Genomic DNA, 24,924 nt, shown 5'->3' with positions numbered 1-24,924 from the left:
AAGATTTTGGAACGTCGTCCTCTCCACGTGAGTCTCCACATCAGGCAGTTGCCGTCCATTCTACAAAATTTCTTCATAAATACTCAGCTCAAACAATCTATCAAAGAATAGCTCTGGGCTATTGACGATGTTACGTAATGATTTAAACCTGCTTAATCTATATGGAGGGGATGCTGGAAATAAAGAATTGATCCACAAACTAAGAAGTTTCTAATCACTAGAAGCTGGGAAAGATGACTTGTAGACATATCGTTTCGTTAAGACTTTTGAGAATAAAATGGTAGCAGTTTTGTTTGCCGTTATTTCAAGCTGTATTTTATAGTAAGATATTTAGCGGTATAAGTAATCTTATGTAAATCAGTAATCAAATAAAACTGCTTTAAAATTATTTTCGCTAACACTAAATACCAACTCTCGTCACATTAGGAGTTTAAGAGATATATATATTTTCAGAACTACTGCATTACGTCCAAATGAATATAAAATACTGTAGTTCTATGAGAGGCTTTGTAGCCTTACTTACTTATTAATATTTTATATTAATTCAATTTATAGCTTTATATGTATGGTCAGCTAACTCCTCTTACAGTTCTGTAACTAGTAGGATAAAACTTGACCCACGGACTCTGTGTGTCCTTATCTATATGACGTAACCTCTATCAAGGTGGCTAAAACGCCCTCGAAATGTTATAAAGGTGGAATGGGGATTTGTGAATAGATTTGGAGGGTTACTGATCTTTAATCTGGCATCGAAATTTGTGCTTTTAGCTTCCGTCAGGGTCACCTGGGTAGGTCATATTTTAAGCCTACAAACTAGCAGGGCCAAACTTGGCACATGCTCTCAAGTACTATGAGCGAATGTTTTAAAAAGGTTTGTTTTGAGCACACTTACCTCTTCAGTTTGGGGTACTTTAAAAGTAATTTGGAATAATGGAGAAGCTTGGCCGGTACATTAGGGCTACTATGAATCGCCATGAAATCTTCGAACCTCGTTCAAAGGAAGCTTAGATACGTTTGGTAGTTATATTAAGTATTTCAATATAGTAATGGGCTGCCTTAAGTGAATTTTTTATGTATTATGTTTTATCTTATGTTAGTTGTTATCCTAACAAAAGTAGTAAATTTTACTCATAAGTGTATGTTTTCTTATATCAAAGCCACATCGAGCTATCTGCTGTGTCCAGCGACAAGAATCGAACCCCTGATTTTAGAGTTGTAAATCTGAAGACTTACTGCTGTCCCAGCAGTGGACTTATTAAGTAATGTAATATTTTTTACTGTACCTCTCTCACAAAAAAGATTTTCTTAGAAATTAGCGTCTTCTTAATATCCTATAAACTCGTTTACGCGCTCCAATTATTTCAGCAATGTGCATTTAGGTATTTAATAAAAATTACTCTCACATAATCGTGGGTCTAAATATTTAAAACGTTTATGTTTTAGAACTTCCATTTAGTTAAGTTATGATAAGTATTTTTCGTCCATCTTGAATCTACTTAAAATAGAAACTAATTTATAAATTTTGAAGTCGAAAAACTATACATTCAACCAAATTAGTATTTGTACAATCAATAATTTTTATAATAAAATTTTAATATAAATTGTAAATTTTTTATTGGCACCGAACAATTTGTTTTTGCACAAATTAATGTACCGTCTTTTACGAAATGTTTGCACTATTTCAGAAGAGCTCACTTTTAAAAACAAAATAGGTCTTTTTAACATCATCTTCTGACATGTGTCAATAAATAGGAATGAAATAAAAAAATAAAAGTTTAAGAGGCTATTTTAACTCATATTCATATATACTAAATGTACTTCCACAGGGTTCCCGAAAGTGTTCTACTTGAAGAGTAAATAAAATCAAAATTAAGAATAACGAATATTTTTATTTCTTGTTTTGGAAGCTCACATGTCATACTGTCTTGTAGACTATAGAGTACATAATTTTCTCGTGATTCCTGGCTTGAAAAACATTTTACCTGCATCACAAAACTGCAAACTGCAATGTTAAGCGTCTCCTATGTGACGTCTTTTTAATGTCTATTGACTGACTGACAGATAACATGTCACTGTATGGTGATGCAACTGGTTAAGACAGGTGACCCTCTCCAGGTGAACTTCGATTCCTCTTTCGGAGAAATAAGTGTATTTTACGAAATGAACATATGTCGCATTTTATCAGATGTTAAACTTTTAAGGAAAGTGTATGGGTAACCCCTCCTCCTCAAGTAACAAAATTACTCCATTTAACGAGATTTCTTTAGTATAATACGATTACAAAACGCAACATTTTGAGTTTTGTACTGATTGAAAAATTTCTTCTTAGAACCATCTGCTGGTAGTTCTCTTTATAAAACAGCAATTATAATTTGCTATATACTTAAGCTATTACTTATTTATAGTTGCTTTTATTCGTATGGAGCTAATTCTTGTCAACTATTCTTATAGAGATAACTGAAGTTTGCACGAAAATATCATTAGAATGTAAAAATAAAAAAGATAAAAAATTACTTTAGATTAAAGATTTGAACATTTAAATGTTAAGTGAACAGAAAAAAGTCAAGTTAACATGGTCTACAGACACACGGTTCCTCTTTATGTTTTTATTTTATAACAATTTATCAAAATAACGAATATACATAATCAGATGTTATTATGTAGGTTGGGTTGCAGAAATTATTGAATCATTTAAATGTTAGATTAAGTAAGGGAAAAGCTCATTTTTCTTAAGTATTAATTATATAGAATAACTTGGTCTATTCTAAGTCCACGATAGAATTAGACACAAGTATGCTGGGTTTCTGTTGTCGGCCTCGGTTGGTTAAGCACTGTAGGTTATACAACTTAAGATTAATTGTAGAAAATTTGAAATCAAATGTAAATTGACTTAATCATGTAAAGAAATAAAAGACGAAAAGTATTCACTTCGTTTTAGCTCAATAACTACTAAATGTTTTGCCACAGTATAAAGTTGATGACTTATACATATTCAGAAAATAATCTACATATTTGTTCCACTCGACAGTGACGAAAATATACATAAGTTTTAATTTTATACAGTAATGTCTCTTTCTAATTGCTTTTGTATTATCCTCAAAAACATAATTACGTCCAATACATAAATATTAATGGGAACCATATAATTATTTCACCTTATTGTTTTGAAGTAAAGAACTTAAAACGTTTAGCAAATGAAATGACTTCAAGGTTCCACAGAAACGAATTTGTTATAAATGTATGGTTGGGAGTGTTAATTCTATAAAAATCATTTGACTTTGTTAAATGCATTTAAAGCCCTTGAATGTTAGCTTTTTTACATTTCCTATTAGAGCGTCTCATGGTATAAAATTAAGTTTAATGGGTAAACATCTAATTAAACATTATCAGACACTGAAGAATTTTAAATCACATTCTTTTACAAATACGGCTTCGAATATCATATATTAAAACAAAGATGTTTAATAGTTAATATCATTATCAGCTATACATTGGATTTTGTTTTGCAATTGAAACTGCAATTCATAGGAGCAAACCGTCATCAGACGATGTATGGTTAACAACAATCACAAATTCAAAGGATAACGGTTATACCTGGTATAATACCTATTGAATTATAAGCATTCAACCTAGGTGTCAACAATTACTTATAAAATACAAAATTACAAAATGTGATAAGGAATTATATGAATAACAATTAGTAGGGATAGGGGAAAGTTCTGGAACATTTATTGATCATTTTTTTATCATTAAAGCTTCTACGATTTTTCTTTATGTTTATATTAGTTCCACTTTGTAACTTTTTGAGTGCGGAGTGTTTGATTTCTTTTTAATGTTGTTAAACACAATGTAGTCCTTAAAATATTCCCTTTCCTTCTTTTTCCTTCCATCTAAGTAAATTCGTTCATACGTATGACATTTAATTTCATATTTTATTTCTTTGACGCCATTTTGTTTGGAATAATTTGATCATTTTTTTGTGTGTGAGAAGATGAAAACGCCTCACTCAAATAAAGTTTTTCTGAACTACAGTATTTACCTAAGAAAGTCTAATTTATTTAATTTCTAAACAAAGTTTTGATAGATGATATCAAAACAGTGGACGCCATTACAATTGCGTGTGTTTTGAAATCAGAATACAACTTTTATATCACTACTTTCCACTCATAGAAATAATAACTATTTTCAACATTTTTATTATTTTTATGATGCTCTGTATTTTCACAATTATTAAAAGTAGGATTGGATTTACCTGATGTAGAAAGTCGAAACTGTTCATTAATAAAGAAGCATTATCATCATTCTAATTTCTTAAGAACAAAAATGTTCCATTTGCATATTATAATTTTAATTATGACAAACTTACTTCTAAAACGTAGGATAATATCCATTGTTCATCTTTGTTGAGAATGTATGGTGGATGAGTCTTTCTTTCATGTTAATTCTAAAAAAAAAAAAAAAAAACACATTACAAATACCGTATTATATTGGAAATAATTCTAACCTTTGGCCTTTGGAAACAGAAGATCTTGGGACTGGCTGTAAAGACAGTGTAGATTATTAAATTACATACTGCGCATGTTTCCAACGCAGCCGCACTGAAAACTGGGAGCTAGAAAAGATACGGTTGGCGGTTCTTACAGATGCAACGCAGAAGCAGCTCAGCGACCAAGATCATTTTTCAGAAGAGAAGTCTGTAAACTCCATTAAGTCAGCACCATATAAAACATACAGTAGCAGTTTCAAAGACAACCTACATATGTATAAATACGAAAAACTAACAAACAAATAAACAGTTAATGAGTTTTTTCCCCAAAATTATTAGAATTAGGCTATAATCGAAGTTTAGCTTGTCATGCTGAAGGTAAGGAATTTCTATAATTAATACTTTTCCTTTGCTACTCAATAGCTGCTATTTTCATATAGTGGTTTTGTTGTAGACTAACTCTTAAGGCACATAAAGGTTCCAAAACGAGGAGCGTGATTTTGCGGCAGGAGGACGCGAACCGTGGATTATCTGCTTTTTAGATTGTTAGGCTAACCACAGGCCACAACCATACGAGAAATTTATTCGTGTAATGATGATACTTAGATACCTATTGTGTGATAATTATACAGCATTTTGGGCAATATAGGCGAGTTTTGTGCGTTTCAAACCTGTTTATGTTTAAAGGTGAAATATTAAACTTAGAATATTAAAAATGTTGAATTATGTTTGTTTAACCACTTAATAATCACTTAATTATAATATATTTTATCATATTTTATTAGCCGTGGCATAGCGGTTCATAGAATAGCTGATTTCTTTACAAGTTTGGTTTCTTTTGAATTTCGCGCAAAGCTACACGAGAGCTATCTATGGTAGCCGTCCCTAATTTAGCAGTGTAAGACTAGAGAGAAGGCAACTAGTCTTCACCACCCACCACTAACTACTTAACTACTCTTTTACCAACGAATAGTGGGATTGACCGTCACATTATAAAGCCCCCACTGCTGAAAGGGCGAGCATAATTGGTGTGACGGGGATTCGAACCCGAGACTCTCAAACTACAAGTTGAGTGCCTTAACCACCTGGTCATGCCAGTCCTTCCGTTTAAGCATAAATTTTCAGCTCAAAGATCCATCTTTTGACCGATTTTATATCTAATTACACTCTCGGCTACTGAGGAGTCTCTCTTGTTTTTAGTCGTGCTCATAGAATGACCCTGAATTTTTTTGATTTTTCATGAACCAACTTTTAACTAGTGGCTTTTTCATCTATTGACCGATTTGAGATATAATTACAGTAGCCGAGGGTGTAATTAGGTCTAAAATCGCTCAAAAGATGGATCTTTGAGCTGAAAATTTATACTTAAAAAGAAGGCGTGGCATGGTCAGGTGGTTAAAGTCTCATAGATTAATTTACTCTAATCCTGCTTAGAATAATTTCAATTTCAGTGTAGATTGGTAAAGATCCTGATGAGTAATAAAATCGAATTGGGTATACGCATACTCAACATTTGATATTGCTGGCGCAGTAAAATATAGTTAACAACAACTGAAAAAGCTTCATAGACTACTTTATTCCAATCCTGCCTAAAATAATTTTAAATGCCGATGCTATTGAGGATTCCCACTTGTTTGATGTTTTTATATTGTATTTAATTTGTAAGAGATAGTTTTGACCTAACTCAAGCCAATGTGTTATATTCATTTTTTTGCACAATGAATGAGACATTTACGCTATGCAAGCCATAGGAATCGAAATCCGAATTTTAGCTAGTAAGCGATCGAGCTTGCTGTTAACACTGGGAGAGGCTTTGAATTATGAAGTTATTCTACACATACACACATATATAAGTGTGAGTATACGTAATATTCTTGCAAACTATGTATGTAGTCAAGCATACTTTTTTGTAGAATTAACTATTCTTCAGTATTATGATGGCATAATACATTAAATTAAGATGAGTTATGCTTTTAGACTTAAAGCTTATTAGTTATTGTAGATATTAATGCAATTGAACAAAGATGCGGTTTAAATGTTAAAGTATATATTATAGAATGGTTAATACCGGCGAAATAATGATGAATTTAAAATATAAAGTAGTGAAAAAGTATAAAATATGCAGTGAATATCAGTTGCTTCAACTATAAAGTTTTCTGATTGACAAAAATGCACGTAATAACAAATTTATTTTATTTGTATCTATATTCAGTAGAAATTAAATCAGTACAATGATTCTCATTTTTGATTATAAGTATAATCGTAAGTTCAAAATAATTTCGCTACTTACAGTATTGATTTTTCAATAATTTACAACATTTTTACCGAAAAGTTCAAATTATTTTTAGGTTTGTTCAGACGAAGACTACATTTGTAAACTCGTTATTATAACTTATGTTTATAATATAATCACGAAGTTATGAAACATAAATTTGTTACTTAATTTCATATATTTCTACCCTATTACGCTAAATATTTGATAACTTCGTTTTGGTACTAATATTTAATAATCGTTGCGTTAAATTTCTGAAGTGCTAAAAATTGTTTGTTGTTAAATCGCACAACTACATAAAAAGCTACCTGTACTGTGCTTATCGCTATTATTGTAATTAAATTTTTAGTGTTATAATCCATTAAACTTACCTCTTAAAAACCGATAAGCTGATACAAGTAAAGAGAATACCTTTATTAATTATTGCCGTGACTACAGAATTTCTGCTTTCAACTTTTAATATGATCATCCGTTAAACGAATATTAAATGTACATTTGCTTTTACGTCTGTAATTGAAAAAAAGTTAATATAAAGGTTTTAATTTTTTTAAATATCTGTTTATGATATATGATATAAGGAGTGTTTAATCTGGTAAACTGAAATTAGAAGAATGATCGAGTTTTATTAATTTTACTCTCGATTAAACTACAAGTTTCTAGTGCTATTTTAGTAAATTGATGAAACTTCAGAATGCTGGATCAGTTTGTTAATTACTTTCATGCTCATTAACTATCAACTAACTTTCTTAATGATTGGTAAACATAAGAAAAAGTATTAGTGAAGGCTACTCATTTTTAACTATTTCTGCTCTCCAATGTAACAAGTAGACATTGGAAAATTCATAATTAAAGTCTAGGGTAACTTGCCTTAATGATTCTGCATTTTTAAAAACTTAACTTATATTTCACCAAGTTTAATTGCTTTATAATTAGATCTTTAAATATGCATTGAATAATTAACTATCGTTCAGATATGTTAAATATGCACCAGTTTAGTGTATAACTAAATTATTTCATAAAATATAATTTATTGATTATAATAATGTTACATTTTACGTTTTGGTCTAGTAAAATGCAAAATGCATGTTCTTAATGTTGTTAAACATTAAAATTATTTTATGATTCTTACACATTTGATTGTTATCATTGTTAATAATATTAGTACCAGTAACGGACATAAAAATCATCGTAGATCCTTTCTCAAAGCATGGTTTATAGTATATACAATTCATATATATGAGTGTGTGTGTGTGTGTGTGTGTGAATTCTTTGTAATTGGCTTTGTTTATTTATTTTCTTATTTGAGGAAAGCTACTCCAGGCTCATCTGAACTAGTCGTGCTTAATTTGGAACTGTCAGACAAGAAGGCATGCAGGTAATAAACAGCATTCATCGCTAACACTTAGGCCACCCTTTACCAATACATAGTGCGGTGAATCGTCACGTTATTATGTCCCCCACGGCTGAAATGGCGATCACATTTGGTGTCATGTTTCGATCGCGCGACCCAAAGATTGTGAGTCACGGTTAGCAAATTTTGTAAATAAATTTTCATTGTGCTCATTTTGAAAACATTTGATAATGATGAGAAGTAATATGTTTATAAAGTTAATAATATACAGTTGTACAGTTCTCGGCAAAATATAATATTTATTCAGTTAATATTATTTGGAACTTATTTATTTTATCTCTGAAAAAAATTGAAACGGTATTAGAAACAGATGTTCCGTATATAGAGATATAGACTAAGCTACACAAATACGAAATATCTCAAGACCTTTCATACATTGCGAATATTCAGAATTTCTGCATGTGCAGAAAAGCTGAACTTTGAAGTATATAATGACGTATTGCCTTTCCAGTGGGCCCGGCATGGCCTAGCGCGTAAGGCGTGCGACTCGTAATCCGAGGGTCGCGGGTTCGCGCCCGTGTCGCGCTAAACATGCTCGCCCTCCCAGCCGTGGGGGTGTATAATGTGACGGTCAATCCCACTATTCGTTGGTAAAGAGTAGCCCAAGAGTTGGCGGTGGGTGGTGATGACTAGCTGCCTTCCCTCTAGTCTTACACTGCTAAATTAGGGACGGCTAGCACAGATAGCCCTCGAGTAGCTTTGTGCGAAATTTCCAAACAAACAAACAAGCCTTTCCATTTTAACTTTCCAGTGAACCAGTTACACATAACTACACCTCTTTAGCAACAAAGAGAAAAGACGCTAGTTGTACGTAGTACTAACTATAACAAAATAACATTACGACTCTCTGTCGCCGAAAACAGCAAATTCCTTTATAATATTAACTATGACAAAATAACATTACGATTCTCTGTCGCCGAAAACAGCAAATTCCTTTATAATATTAACTATGACAAAATAACATTACGGCTCTTTGTTGTTGAAAACAAATTTCCTCATAATATTATCTATGGCCAAATAACATTACGGCTCTCTGTCCTTGAAACAACAACTTCCTTCATAATATTAACTATGGCAAAATAACATTAAGCCTCTTAACTGCTAAAAATAACAAATTTCTTTATAATATTAAGTATGGCAAAATAACATTACGTCTCTCTATTGTTGAAAACATCAAATTCCTTTATAAGATTAACTACGACAAAATAACATTACTGCTCTCTAATGCAGAGAATAGCAAATTTTTTCACATTCCAAAATAATATTACGGTTTTATGTTGTTTAAAACAGTAAGCATCTTCATAATATTAACTATGGCAATATAAGATAACGGTTCTCTGTTGAAGCAAACAACAAATTCCTTCATAAGAAAATGAAGGTAAACTCAGATCTTATCTTCGTAGTTGACAGAGGAAGAAAACAAGACCAGTGAGATATATTCATAACAAAAGCTTACTGTAGTAGTCTAAAGCTTGGTTTATTGTTAATTATTTTATACCGTAGTGTTAGTGAAAATTTTTTGGGTTGTTTGCAGTTAATCACAGAGCTACACAATAGGTTATCTGTGTTGTGCCAACCACTGGTATGGAAACTCGGTTTATAGTGTTGTAAGTACGCAGACTTATCGCTGTGCACGCAATCTCTTGATCGTCTTTTTATTTTTAATTGTTTCTCACAATTAGTAGTTCTATAAGCAAAAATGAAAGGTAATTAATGCTCCACTAAGTACTCATAGACTGTCGTTGGTGTTTAACTGTTTTTTTCCCATTCGTTAGTACTCTGTTATAATAAAAACCTCATTATATAGCTGAACATAATAATACATTAAATATATTATTAAGAAGGACGAAATTCATCATTTTAAGTAACACTATATCGTAGTTTTGGTTTGGATTTCAGTGGAAAGGTGATGGTATTCCTCAAAACTGGTTTAAACCTCTTTTGTGAAACAAAACTTGTAACTGGTCTTTTACTGTTTTCTTCTAGATATTGGTAGAGAAAACACAGATTAAGTAATTCTGATTAAATTTATTTGAAATTTTTTTATGAGATGTATAGGGTCCAATTATTGCGAATCTTACCATATAAATTATTCAGTCGTAAAATCTCTCAAACACAAATTGTCTTCCAAGACATTCAATTAAACAATAGTCATATATTTTAGCACATTGCTTTTGGAAGTTCTGAACCGTTAAGTGAAAAAAAAAGAAAGTGAAATGTCTCATCTGGTGCCTACGAAATAATAAGTGATGGCGCATTCATTTAATGCTACTACTCGACAGAGTGCGACACCTACCATTTTAATATGTAAAGATTTCATATAAGTATTTCCATTACTATTCTAAACTACATACTTTTCAGTGACGAACGCAAAATACAAGAAAGTCGTTATTTGGGAGCTTCACGTTATTATTCTTACGTAGAAGCTAGCATGAATGATATTAAAAGTTTTGTGTACCCTAATAACAGATGAATTAATATATATCGGTTTCGTTTTTACTTTGTTTCTCAAAAGGTTGAGAAATTTAAAATACGTCTGAGTACCGAAAAACATATAATCCATTACCTCAGCTTCATTATATTCACAATCTCAGCAATATTGAAATATATATATCTTTTCTTACAAATGTATATATATATATATATATTTTAGTCATTCAAAAACTTTAGAATGAGATTCATTGCATATTAACCTAAGTAATTTTAGAAATTAATAGAAAGACTGCTTAAAGGTAAACAGTACTTTTCAGGAATACTTTAAATAAGTATAAGCTACGTAGTCTTACATTATTGTTTATGACTTACTAAGTACAATAAACATTATAAGAATTTACTGAGAAACACCCATGTATCAGCAGCTGTTTTGGCAAGTACGGTGACTCATGGCACTAAACTGCTTAAAGCACGCTTCTTCCCATCTTGCCTTTGTTACTTTAGTGGTTCATTCTAAACTCCGAGGTCTTATAACACTAAAAGAAATCGGATTTCGATAACCGCGGTAGGCAGAGCACAAGTAACATATTGTGTTTAACAATAAACAAGAAACCCATAAGCTTTATTTTACAGAGCTTTGGCCTACAGAGCAGACTTGTGATGGAAAATTTTGACTTTGTTAGAATAATGTAAGGCGTCTATTGGAAATATTGTTACATAGATTTTCATAAGAGTAAGGTTCATTAAACAGGGATCTAACAAATATCATGCCACAGAGTATAAATCTGTGTTTGTTTCTGAACTCTACTAGCTAAGTTCGTCGAAATAAAAGAATGAATATACAAAATATATATAGTCACATTTGATAAGTCTGTTAAATCTAATATTAAAACTACAAGAACGTTAATTTCGTAGAATCTTAATGAACAAAAATATCTGCCTGATGGGGAAGTCTTGCCTTTAAATATCAAAATACAATGACACAAACACGGCTAGGCTATTCGCGTATATCGTCTACTTAACTCTAAACCACTTTTCATCTGTCTCGAATATACAAGTACATGTTTTCTTATCTTACTTGCTACATAAATACGCAACATCTGTTTTCGTTTTTGCTCGTTTACTTAATCATTTATGTTTATTTAACAGTTTTGACGCTTACACACAATAAGAATTTAGCAAAAACCTAAGGATAACTATAATTCATCCATCAACTCATCATTATTTCTTCATGTGATTTACGCGAATTTACTGCGATATAATATAACTCTTAATACATACCCACTAATTTGTACATATTCACTTAGGCAAGAGTTAAGGATTTGAATACCTTCAACAAACGTATTTGTCCTGGCGCTATAAATTTATGGTCAATCAGATTTTTTGTTGGTAAAGAGTAGCCGAAGCGTTGACTGTGGATGGTATTGAGTGGCTGCATTTCGTCTACTCTGTCGTTTCTAACTAGGGGCGGCTACCACAGATAGCTATTGAATAGCTTTGTTCGAAATTCACAGAATTCAACAAACACACAAACAAGTCCCTGCGGTGAACCAAGAAAAGAAAACCTATCGTGTAGCTCAGGGCCAAAATAACAACATATCCGATGTAATTCCTTGATGGGAGAGCGATAATTTTATAGCCTTAAAACAATAAAATCCTGCGTTTGATCCCCTCCCAGTGGACATAGCAGACAACCCAATGTGGTTTTAATATAAAACATACAATGTCTGGTGCATGTAATATAAAGAAAAACCTTAAGTAGGCCTGAAATTGATTGCTTGTACATGCTGATTCTATTATGTTTTACTTTAAGGGATCTGAATATTTAGTATAATTGCTATATAAGCTCGTGAAAATTAAATTTGGACTCTGTAAAATAGATTATTAATTTGCGCGATCCAAGGTTTCTGAAACAAATAATATTGTGGTCAATCTTCTCGTCTTTTTAATGTTCGTTTTTTTTTTTAATGACGAGAAAAAGAGGAGCGAAGGAAAATGATCTTAAACATTGGTTAAAATTATACGAACAGTTTAACATATATTACTCTGCAAATATAAGATTGCTGTTATACTCGGCTAAAGTGTTAAACAAATGCAACCACTTAACTGCATTTGTTTTCTTATGTTTTGGTTGCTTTATGGAAGATGCATTTTTGTACTTTATGTTATGTTATATATATATATATATATATATACGGTGTTTTTGCTTTTCAAGACGATTTAGCAGCTTAAAATGCACTTTAAAAACATAAATACGGGTTTCGAGATAGTGGTGTTTGAAGTACATCTCAATGACTAATCCGGAAACATTCGATGTCTTATTCTTTTATTTACCATGGTGAATTTTTTCTAACAATAAATAGAATATTGGAATCGGTTTTCAATAGCACATGCCTTTATGGAGACCCATAGGACAATTTTAGCTTCCATTTATGATACATAAGTCGTACCTATACATATATCACATATTTTATGTATAATTCACTTGATAATATGTTCATAAAAAATCAGGTTTTAATTGTCTCTACCTTTAGTAAAAATGGGTGATTCTTAGGAAGGATGGTATATCCATTTCTTAGAAGACTACATATTTACTTATTAGAGTTCACTTTTATTACATCTTTGACAGCTTTCTGAGTCATCGTTTCTAAATTTTAACACTTATAACACTATAAAACATTTAAAAAATTTTTATAATACTTTATAATAAATTTCTCCAACCTCATTATAGAAATTGTAGGATAAGTTTATATAAATGGAAATAACTTTACTAGAAAACAGCTACTGTGAACGAAATAAACAATTATTCTCTAAAACTGGGTGCTAGTCTTGATTCAACCCGTATAGACCATAAATCTAATTTTATACACGAACTACAACTTTCGTTTTTTTACCGTATAATACGTGTAAAACAGTATCACGCGTATAACATTTCACCTGTTGTGAGGCTTTCTTGCAGGAATTATTTTTTATCTAATTCAATTAAAAAAATTGTTTACGTATCAAAAACTTTTGTTTGATTGGATCTATTAGATTTATGGCGTTTTTTACTTTTTTTTTCCTTAAGGATTAGAAGTATAATTAGATTATGTTTCTGCCCAAAATAAAGAAATGTAGTGTACCTTTCCAACTCATCGGATCAAATAAACAATACTGTAGAATAATAAACCTATAAATACGACAACGGAGTGCTTTCAATTGATTAAATAAACATATTATGTGAAAAAATCTTGCGTAGGAGCTACATGATATGGCACAACTTTTTTATTAACTGAACTTCTTTAGTGCGTTTCGTGTAAACAGTTCGTATACATGTCTAATAATTCTGTTACAATTTTTACAAGTAAATAAAATTAAACTGTTGTTGGATTTTTGACAGAGAAATGAGATTTACTGTGTGTTTCTATGCTCTTCCTCCTCTCTCTCTTTATTGTTTAGTAATTGTTCTAAGACCACTGTGTTCCGAATTCCGTGGATTTGACCATGTATTCATGTCATGAAATGGACTGATTTATTTTGTCTTATGAAACCCCGGGTTTTATTACCCGCGGTGGACAGAGAGTGCAGATAGCCTATTGTGTAGCTTTGCCCTAGTACAACAGCAGCGATTTATAATAAGAAAAGCAAAGGATTTACGTAATAAATACTCAACAAAAATATTCACTTGATGGAGCAGCTTGGATTATCGTACGTCAAAAAAATATCAGCATTTGAACTTTCATTCGATGTTGTGACAAGATTAAAGACAGCAATACATATATCTGTGTTGGTTTGCTTTTGATGTTCGTTGATATTGTTGTAAGTTTCCTCACGTTTTTGTAGTATATAAATTTTGACTTTGTTCTACTAACAATGTTTAGAGTCTCTTCCAAGATTCGGTGCACGTATTCCAGTATTTTCAGGAGTCAGTTATGGTTATTAATGTAATACATTCAACCAAACTGACCTGCATAGTCTTCAACACTTTTATTTTATCACTACAACGAAGAAAAAGTTGAAGTGTGTATTGGACTTTGAAAACAATCATTTACTGAATCTGTAAGTGCAGAGATTTAAAACCTTAATTATTCATATATAGATTATTAAAGCTATTAATACACAAAAACTGATACAGACTGAACATAAATATAAAATGTAGATTTAGTAAATAATTTAGAATAATGAGAATTTATAATAATCGTTTGAATTTTTCCCAAACGATTTCAACAAAACAGAAAATTTCCTAAGCGAAATGTTGTTTAATTAATCACGCCACAAATGAATTTCTTTCTTTCTTTCCTTAGCAGATGAGAATAATGAATATTCTTGGATTAATATCTTGCTCTTACACGTAATGGAGAGAGTTTTTAATATCTGTCTTTAGACGTGTGTGTGTGTGTATGTGTCTTTTCTATAGCAAAGCCACATCGGGCTATCAGCTGTGTTCACCAAGGGGAATCAAAGCCCTGATTTTAGCGTTGCAAATCCATAGACTTATTGTTGTCACTGTGGGTGACCTGTCTTTAGCTCTTAGAACATTATTTCAACTTCTCAAATTATTTAGTCGTACCAGTGTCCAATAATAAAAACATGTTAGTAATAAAGGAAACTTAAACTGTAGAGGTAATAGGAAATAATATATTTTGAAACATTATAAATACGAAAAAACAAAGGTTGTTATCACAAATCATAAATACAAGGTTCCTGACTGTACATGTCTTTAACGAAAAATATTTGCTTTGTTTATTTTGGAATTTTCATGCAAAGCTAGACTATCTGCACATAGTTTTGAGCTAATAGACTAAAAGTAAGATAATTAATATGAGAACAACCGTTAATTATCGTAATACGCTTAACTGATCAAATAATCTGATTCGAAACTCATTTTTATAGCGCACCTATAACTTCAAGGTGAGTTGTAACTTTATTCTGGCAATGAGCCATGAACAGTAAATCGTTAAGCTTGCAGTCTCAGCACGTCAACCACCGAGTCACGCTCAGCTGAATAAAAATCAGGTTAACAACTTTAAGAACATAAACAATGTTATTTGTTACCAAAATAATTTTTTGCTATGAGTATTTGTCTGTTTCAGCGTAAAACTAAGCAAAGGGATATCTGTGCTCTGTTCACCATAGAGAATTGAATTCCGAAATTCCGCTCTAAACTTGTCGTTGACTCAGTTGTAATCGTTGTCAAAATATGTGATTACACAAATTTTATTAGTATCATCACACATAGGCACACAAAAATGTTATCAGTGTTCTACTGGTGTCCACCACCAGTGGCGCAGCGGTATGTCTGCACACTAACACCGCTAGAAACGGGGTTTTGATACCCCTTACGAGCAGAGCACCGACAGCCCAGTAGTAGTTTTGTACTTAATTCCCAACAAATCACTCTAATAGGCTCAGCGAAGATTCATCTTTAATTTTATTTAATCTGAGGAAATTGTTTGAGTAGAATTTTAAAAGTTTTTTTTCCAAATATAAAAGTTTTTTTGCATTTTAAATATTTCATTTTTTTTAAATGAAACGTTTAAGACAAGACCAAAAACAAAGTGACATGAAACATAAAGTTTATATAAGGTGTACGTTTTTCATTTAATAACTAAATAGCGGTACAGAAAGGCTTTTTTTAAGTTGAAGCAGATATTGCATGACTTAAAAAAAAACAACCAAGTTCTTTAGAATATCGTGATTTATTAGTACGGAAAATACATTTAACACCACATTTGAAAAATAATTACAATGCCAAATAATACAAAAAATAGATCGTTAGTAGTCTCACACAACAAATATAAGTTTCGATGCTTTACCCAAATAGAACACAATAGATACATCCTATGCAGCCATTGGTCAAACAAAGCTGAGGGGTTCTGATATTGAATGAAAGGGCTGATTGCTGAATTGTTCAGACAAAAGAATTTATATTCATGTACGTAAACATTACGTTAATTACTTAAAAGTTTACACCATTTCCACTGGAAAGAGTAGTATTAAGAAAGAGATTGAAAATGATCACTGATAGTATTATATGATAGTCTCTCCTAACAGTTAAGAAGTTTAATAACCTATATTTTTTTACTACCTTATAAGTTTATGTTTTTATCCCAACTTTTCTCTACTAACAGTTAAGAAGTTTAATATATTTATTTACTACCTTATAAGTGTATGTTTTTATCTTAACAGTTAGAAAGTTTAACAAACATATTTATTTACTATCTTAGAAGTTTAGATTTTTATCCCGACTTAACGTAAAATCTTCACGTTGTGCAACAAACATTTCACTTTATAATACCAGATTAACCAGATGAAACAAGAAAGTTTTTCAACTTTAGCCTCGTGATCTGACTCGTGAAAAAGTTATATTTTTAGCTATTTTCATAGAATACTTTTCAAAATAAATTTATTTAATTAAATGCCTTACCACTGGCGATAATAAATGAATTAATTATATAATAAACTATATATATATTACAAATATTTGAAAAGTTCATAACTACTGTCTTTGTAGACTAGCAATTTTTCATTTCGTGAGTAAACTGTTAATATTAAAGTTGTAAATAAAAGCTTTCAAAATAAGAACAAGTACTTAACTAGTATCAAACTCTTTTGAAGGACAACAAAATTTGAGATTTTGATTTGATGCAATTCGTCTCTCAAGTTTAACTTGACTAAAGAAATAAATTAATTAATAAACTACTCTATTTTGAAAAGTGTTATTATAATGCCAAATTTAATAGCTACTCAATATCAATATTACAAATGAAAATTAGATTATGAGAAATGTATGTGATTGTAATATTATCATGAAGTCACTGATTAACAAGGAACTTTGGAAAGATATTTCCACAACATTTATCTTTATTTTCTATTAAAATTACAACTACCAAACAAAATTTTAACCACATTATTGTATATACTTTTGTATTTAGACCTTATACTTTTTTGCAAGAAAGTTTAACACTTTCCTTCCTGACTACCACTTTGAAAGTACAGTGCTAGTATGGCACTCTTCTATATTATTTGACAAAGCACTTTCATAATTTTTAACTGGATCGAACAGGATACGTGAGGTTGTCGCAACAAGTATCTGTGTAGACTTGTTGCTCCGTAATAATGGTCCAAAACTCATTTTGGATTGTCTATAATAACATAGGGCTGCGATGGTTTTTACATGTTCTACAATAATTTCTGTACGCTGAATCCGAAAATAATATTCCTCCTATTCTATTACGTACAGATTTTTCACAAAACGTCATAAGTGAATCATTTTCATTTAAATCGGGTTACCGTTTGTTATGCTTTAAATGTTGACAACTACTGACTATAGATTTCTGTAGACCAGCAGCGACGTGAGTGTCTTATCGATTGTTCTAGAGCTCAAACGTAACAAATATAATAATACAAAATGTTGATTGTGGTAAACGAAATAATAGTTTAATCTACGTGAGAGGTTTTCTTTCCCATTTGTAAAAAAATCGTTTCGTGAAAGAAAAAAACGAATATTATTTTCGAAATTTAACTAGATGAATTATGTAAATTCCGTTATTAAAACGAAAACAACTTTTATGAAATTTAAATTTGCTGGCATGTATAATTAGTAAACAATTTGATTGTTTAAGTGAATTTGTTTGCTTGTTTTAGAAAATGTATATAATATATTATTTAATAGAAGCTTTCCTAAAGCTTTTACTCAACCTCGGATATTTGATGGCATTAATCAGCCTTAATGGTTTATCAGCTTTGTTTGTCTTTAACTGATAAGTCAAGTGAAGAGAAAAATTTTGTTAATGACGCAATGAGTGGTTTGTGCTTCACTTCTGTTATCTAAGTTGTAACCGATTTTCATAGAAAATCATCGCTGCTTAACGTATTGCATACTTACATAATTATTTAAATATTACTACGATCTAAAAAAAAATGGTTAGGATTGCGTAACTGGTCGTTTATAATAATCTAACTTAGTATAAATCGAAACTTTGACGTTAACATAACGTCGCGTGGTTTCTTCTTATATGTTTGTTGTATTATTAATTTTGCACATTATGCTACGTTATTTTACACTTAGGACGTGCCACACTTTTTCAATGCCATTTTTCGTCCAGTAATATTTCACAGTTTGCACGTATATATGTACTTTTACATATGTGTGTATACAAATATACAAAACACCATTCTATATGTATATACGCACATACACATTTACACATTCATATATAAATATAATGAAACATAAATTTACTTTCAGAAACCCAAATCAATGCTTCAGCTACTTTGAATCACATTTGGTGAAAAGAAATGAATAATAAAGTTATATATTCATAGTCACATGGTTCATCTCTTGCCTTGCTGGGTGAAACTTGTCGTTCAAGACGTAAACGTGTAAAAAAATGGAGGTACGTGTATTACATATTAGTGTTCATATATTATCTTACAGCTCCAAAACATAACAAATTCCCACGTTATATCGTCAATAAACACTAACTTTGAATCCAGCCAGTTGCTACATAGCAAGGTAAACCTTCATAAATTGTTATAATTCCATTACAGCCTATTTATTGACTGTCAGATTCGACTAATTCCATATTATACTTGAGAACTTTATATTTCCATGCGATCAAAAAACCAAGCAATAGAATGTACTAGTAACAGAAATATGACTTCTTTTTTTTCGAGCATTTACATTGAGTAGAATATATGTGTGATTAGTAAATGAAAACACTGAACGAATCTCTGTTTGGTCAATCAAAGGCACCTGTCATCCTTAAAAATAATAGGCATCTCAACTGAAGGAAAAAATTAAATTAAAACATTCAAGTCTTAACTCCCACTATGTTTATTTAATAAAAACGTAAGAGGTCTATAGCTCTTATGAAAATATTCCTATGATAATCTCAGTTTTTGTGTTGTTGTTTTTTTACATTCATAAGGAAGAATGAACTCAAATTGTCAACTCGTTAGACAGAATATATTATGATTATATACAAAATTACTACTAAGGAGAAAACAGCAAGTTCAATGAACTCAAAAGAACTTTTTATTTATTTTTTAACACTTTGAAACAACATGTGAAAGTTGTATAGATTTTAGTCCCAGTAGCACCGTGAAAATGTAATGACAAATCTATAAAACTTATAATTTTCTTATAAATGTATATTTCTTTATGTTTTGTTTCGTTTAACCATTAAACGGCGGTCATAATCAATTGATACTGCTGCGTACAATGTTTAAGGGTTAAGCACAAAAGCAAATAATGTGTTTTATGGTTTGGTTTTTGGAATTTCGCACAAAGCTACTCGAGGGCTATCTGTGCTAGCCGTCCCTAATTTAGCAGTGTAAGACTAGAGGGAAGGCAGCTAGTCATCACCACCCACCGCCAACTCTTGGGCTACTCTTTTACCAACGAATAGTGGGATTGACCGTCACATTATAACGCCCCCACGGCTGGGAGGGCGAGCATGTTTTGGCACGACTCGGGCGCGAACCCGCGACCCTCAGATTACGAAGCGCACGCCCTAACGCGCTAGGCCAGTGTTTTATGTGCTCTGTCTTTTGAAACCTGATTTTTAGTGTTTATTGCAATAAAGAATTATATTTGGGCCCTTTATAATTTATCAATCATTAGAACGTTTAGGATTATCCTCTAACAACCGTGTGTTTGTCCACATTCATCTACAATAATTATTTTAATTTTTTTTTTTAATTTAACTTCAGAGTTTGTGTATATTTTGTTTTCTCTATATGATGATGCCATACTTCCTATGTTGATTCTAGTTTTTGATAACGTTATCTTCACTTGATAAGGTATATAGATCATACAATTTATATGTTAATATACTTAGTGATGTTTGAAGAATAGCAGAAAATAAATGAAAGTATGTAAATTTTGGTGTTTTTAAATTATTGAATTTAAATTTAAGCTGTTAAATATTATTCCAAGGTTATTTATACAAAACATCATTCATGTAATAAGATTAAATTGTTTGATAGATATATTCACTCTGAAAGAACTTATTGTTTCCTTAGTTAATGTGGTTTAAACTTGTTAACAATGTATTGTAGTTTTATATGATGTTTACTATATATTTCTAACATTCTTAGCTTCACGCATCAGTAGACTGCTGAATTTAAGTTAGAATAACTTTCAAAGGGTGTTTAAAGATATTTTCTATTGTTTTTTGCAATATGTGAAACTTCATTCTACATGAAAGATGTCATTGCCGTTTGATTGTAACCAAAATTTTCCAAAGGGCAAAATACGGAAAAATACAGTTTTTAGCAAGCTTAAACATCAGTATAAATAATAAAAATGTTCTGCTTGAGATACACATCTTAATAAAAATCTTTCAATTACATTTTCAGATTTTTCTCTTTTTTTTTGTATAGAAAGACGATATTCATTTGACAGTAATTTATAATTTACATATATGTTTCTCTTTTCAACATATTCATCAATAAATTTTAGAATTCTCCTTCTGGAAAAATCTGCAGGCTGACATAAATAAAGAGGGAAGAACTAGAAAAGAAAACAAAAATTATTATCACTACTTGCTTTGAGTTCTTACTAACAAACGTTTTGAATAAGAGCCTATAAAATTATACAATACATATTTTCAAGTTACTGAACATTAAATAAATGACAATGTCACTCGAAACGGTCAGTTGACTTCTTTACGATTCGTTAATATTAAAACAAAAGACATAACAAAACCCATTTCATAGAAGTTTCTTTGTCTTACTCAATTTTAAATATATTTAATGTTTCATGGTGATATTACTTTTATTTGAGGTTTATTTTTCCTTAACGTAAAAAAACGAATGTTTTTTCTCGTTATTGTTAGGCGATGCAATACAAAGAAAAATAAATAGTATGCAGTAATGTACTAACTTAAACTGGCTTAATGTTTCTTGTAGTAATCGGATTTGTATTTTTTTTTCTGTTTTAACAAACCAAAGAGCATTACCAACACAAAAATCCTACAAGACTTGAAATATATGTAACACAGAAAAAATAAAAACGTTTAATTTGCGAAACACAAATAAGCTTCGTCAAGCTTAGCTTCTGAATAGAGTGCTGTATTTTGTTTGATTCTTTTTTAACTTTACGCAAAACTACACGAATGTTATCTGCGCTAGCCGTCCCTAATTTAGCAGTGTAAAACTAGAGGGAAGACAGCTAATCATCGTCACCCACCGCCAACTCTTGGGCTATTCTTTTGCCAATGAATAGTGCGATTGACCCTCACATTATATCGCTCCCACGGCTGAAAGGGCGAGCATGTTTGGTGTGACGGGATTCGAACCCACAGCCCTCAGATTACGAGTCGAGCGCCCTAACAACCTGGCGATGCAATACCTTTCACTTATAGCATTTAATAATTTTTCTTACATTAAAGTGGTCCCCCGCTGGTAGAGCGGTAAGTCTGCGAATTTACAACGCTAAAATCAGGGGTGCGATTTCCCTCGGTGGACTCAGCAGAGAGCCTGATGTGGCCATGCAATAATAAAACACACACATACACTGAACTGACTTTTCGTTTACTGATTATTTATACTACCGAACCATTTTTTCTCTATACTACACAAACCTTCTTAAATCTCAACTTTCACAAACTTTCCGGATCTCAATTGTATTGTAATCACAATCTCCCTCTATCATAAGTATGAACTAAAACATTGGTAATATGGTTTACAATGACAGATATATTTGACACCGTTGTCATATTACACAATGTATTGGCATCTTATCCTTTATAAATCTGTTAGAAAGTAAGCAAGGTTAAGTCACTCTATTTATCATAATATATATATAGACGTATACACACACACACACACACATATATATATATATAGGATACAAACAACATAGTTGTATTGCGATAATGTTTCCCCTAAAGATAGGTTTCTCAATGAGTAGGCTTCACACACATACATCAGATTTATTTCCAAACCTTACTTATGAAATAATAATAAACTAGAAGTTAAAAACTAGAAGCAGATGTGAGTGTTCAAGCTCACAATGTCTCACAAATAGAATTACCATTAAAACATTACTGGGGAAAGATAATTACTTCTAACGGACAGAAAATGCATAAAATAACAGTATTAATAAAAACATAACAATATGTTATTAACAACAGACCAATAGGGATGGTAAGTGAAATAAATATTTTGAGAATGGAATTTTTGCCTGCACATGGACATACCTATATAAATAGCATAATAAGACATATGAAATTGATACGTGTATATAATACTATCTTTGCAAAAGGAGACATGGAAACTAATTTTTTAATGTCATAACTGTTAAGCAATATGGCCAGCAGTGTATGCATGTGTGTGTGTGTTTAACATGATGGTAAGTTTATCATATCTTAATAGTCAAGATGATAAAGGATATAAAATCACTTCTTTAATTGACTGTCAATTTAAAATTTATACTTTAGGCATTTGTTAAACACACTACTAAGTAAATAATATATCGGTGTATATAAAACTGAATTCTTACTAACACATTTTATAGAAACTATCTTTTCACAAGAGAAATTAAACAACTCGATAATTTTCATCTTTGTTTTAGTAAAACAACTATAACAACAATATTTGTACCAGCATTACATATCTAGATGACATTTATGAATTATATATTAATATTTAACAAAAACGTTATGTAGAGATAACTTCCACATTAGTTTTTTCATGTTTTGAAAAACCTTGATATACCATGAAAAACAGAATGTGATAATAAAACGCAACTTTCTAATTATAAAAAAGTAGTGATTTCATCATTGTTTATATAGTGGTTTAACTTTTTCATTGACGTGTACAGTGTTTTTGAAAGTGGTACCCAGTACAAAGTCGTACAATTTGCATGATTTTTATGTAAATTGCTAGACGAGCACTCGTGAGAATAAACCTCCTGACTTCCTGCGTTTTCAGCGATTTCAAGTCTACTAAACTGGTTTTAAGTGTAAAACGATACCGGCGCAGACAGAAGCAAAAAAACTTCACAAGGTAAGAGATAAGGCAAATAAATTCCATTTAACCTGCAACGCTTTCTTTCGCCTTTGGAATATGTACATTGTTTTATGGTACTGATGGTATCGATTATTTTAGTTTAAGAGCTATGAAGTTACAAAAATGAAGCAAGTGAGATTCAAATTCGAATGAAAACTTTGAATTTTACAAACAATAAATTAAAGTAAGTAAATCGCTCTACGTTTATTAAAAGTATGTTTTTCTTTTGAGTTTCAAACTATACATTTATGGTTCACGTTAGAATTATTTCATTTTAATTTTTAAACCCTTAGAGAAAAGAAGGCTACTAAAAATGTGGTTTGAAATGTATCGACCGCCACCGGCACAGCGGCATGTCTGCGGACTCGAACCTCTAGAAACCGGGTTTCGATACCCGTGGTAGGCAGAGCATAGATGAACCATCGTGTAGTTTTGTGCTCAATTCCAAAAATCAATTAATAGAAATTTATCCTTTCTTTCATTTTCCTGATCATCAGTAACATTCCATTCTTGTTTTCTAAGTTAAACCCACTAAAATATTGATTCTTGCATTTTTAATTGAAACAAATTCTCATATTAAAGAATTGATCAATTTTCGATGTCTTCTTCAATAAATATTTCGATTTTTTTTTTTACATTTCACTCGCGAAGCAATAGTTAGTACAGAAATTTTTAGTAACGAAATTTATGATTAACTTACCCAAAGAATGTTTTTAAGTATGTCTCTCCTTGACCTCATAGCAATACGAACGGTTTCTATTATACTTATCCAGATATCCATGCTAATTATTTATTCATCTCTCTCTCTCACATTTTAAAACAAAATCCACATTTTCTCCTTATGTTCTCTCAAATCTGCTATAAACTTTTTTTTTTTATTACAGCCACGTGTTCGTTATTTGCTATCTGATGGCATTTTCTGAAACTTTGAGGTACTTTCCGATACTTAGTTTCACTTTAAGGGCTCATGTTTCCGTGTTCTTCTGAATAAGATTACGAACTTTAGACCTTCACAAAACTCAACAACATAATCAAAATGACCAAATGTTGATTGCGTTCCACACTGTGGAGCTGCGGCACAATGTTTTTTGTCATGTTACTTCCAAAAACTAAATAGTGTGTTATGAAGTTAAGTGTAAGGAACGTCGATTGAAGTTGAAAGATTTAAGAAAACTACCGTATTATGGTCAGCACTCTTATATCCGAGGGTCGCTGGTTTGAATCCCCGTCACACCAAACATACTCGCACTTTCAGCCATAGGGGTGTTATAATATGACAGTCAATCTCACTATTCGTTGGTAAAAGAGTAGCCCAAGAGTTGG

General features: G+C 31.2%; 1 pseudogene across 1 annotated transcript in view; it reads left to right on the top strand.

The window, feature by feature from the left end:
• The first annotated feature begins 4,670 nt into the window (after window positions 1–4,670).
• LOC143239469 (sex peptide receptor pseudogene) overlaps window positions 4,671–24,924 on the top strand; it is a 52,526-nt pseudogene continuing 32,272 nt past the window's right edge. Inside the window, exon 1 of the transcript XR_013021196.1 lies at window positions 4,671–4,864. The product of XR_013021196.1 is annotated as a sex peptide receptor pseudogene, transcript variant X2 (transcript). The remainder of the gene's footprint in view (window positions 4,865–24,924) is intronic.

The sequence above is a fragment of the Tachypleus tridentatus genome, chromosome 13 (assembly GCF_004210375.1).
Source record: "Tachypleus tridentatus isolate NWPU-2018 chromosome 13, ASM421037v1, whole genome shotgun sequence".
Lineage (NCBI taxonomy): Eukaryota > Metazoa > Arthropoda > Merostomata > Xiphosura > Limulidae > Tachypleus > Tachypleus tridentatus.
This window is presented reverse-complemented; position numbering and strand designations above follow the sequence as displayed.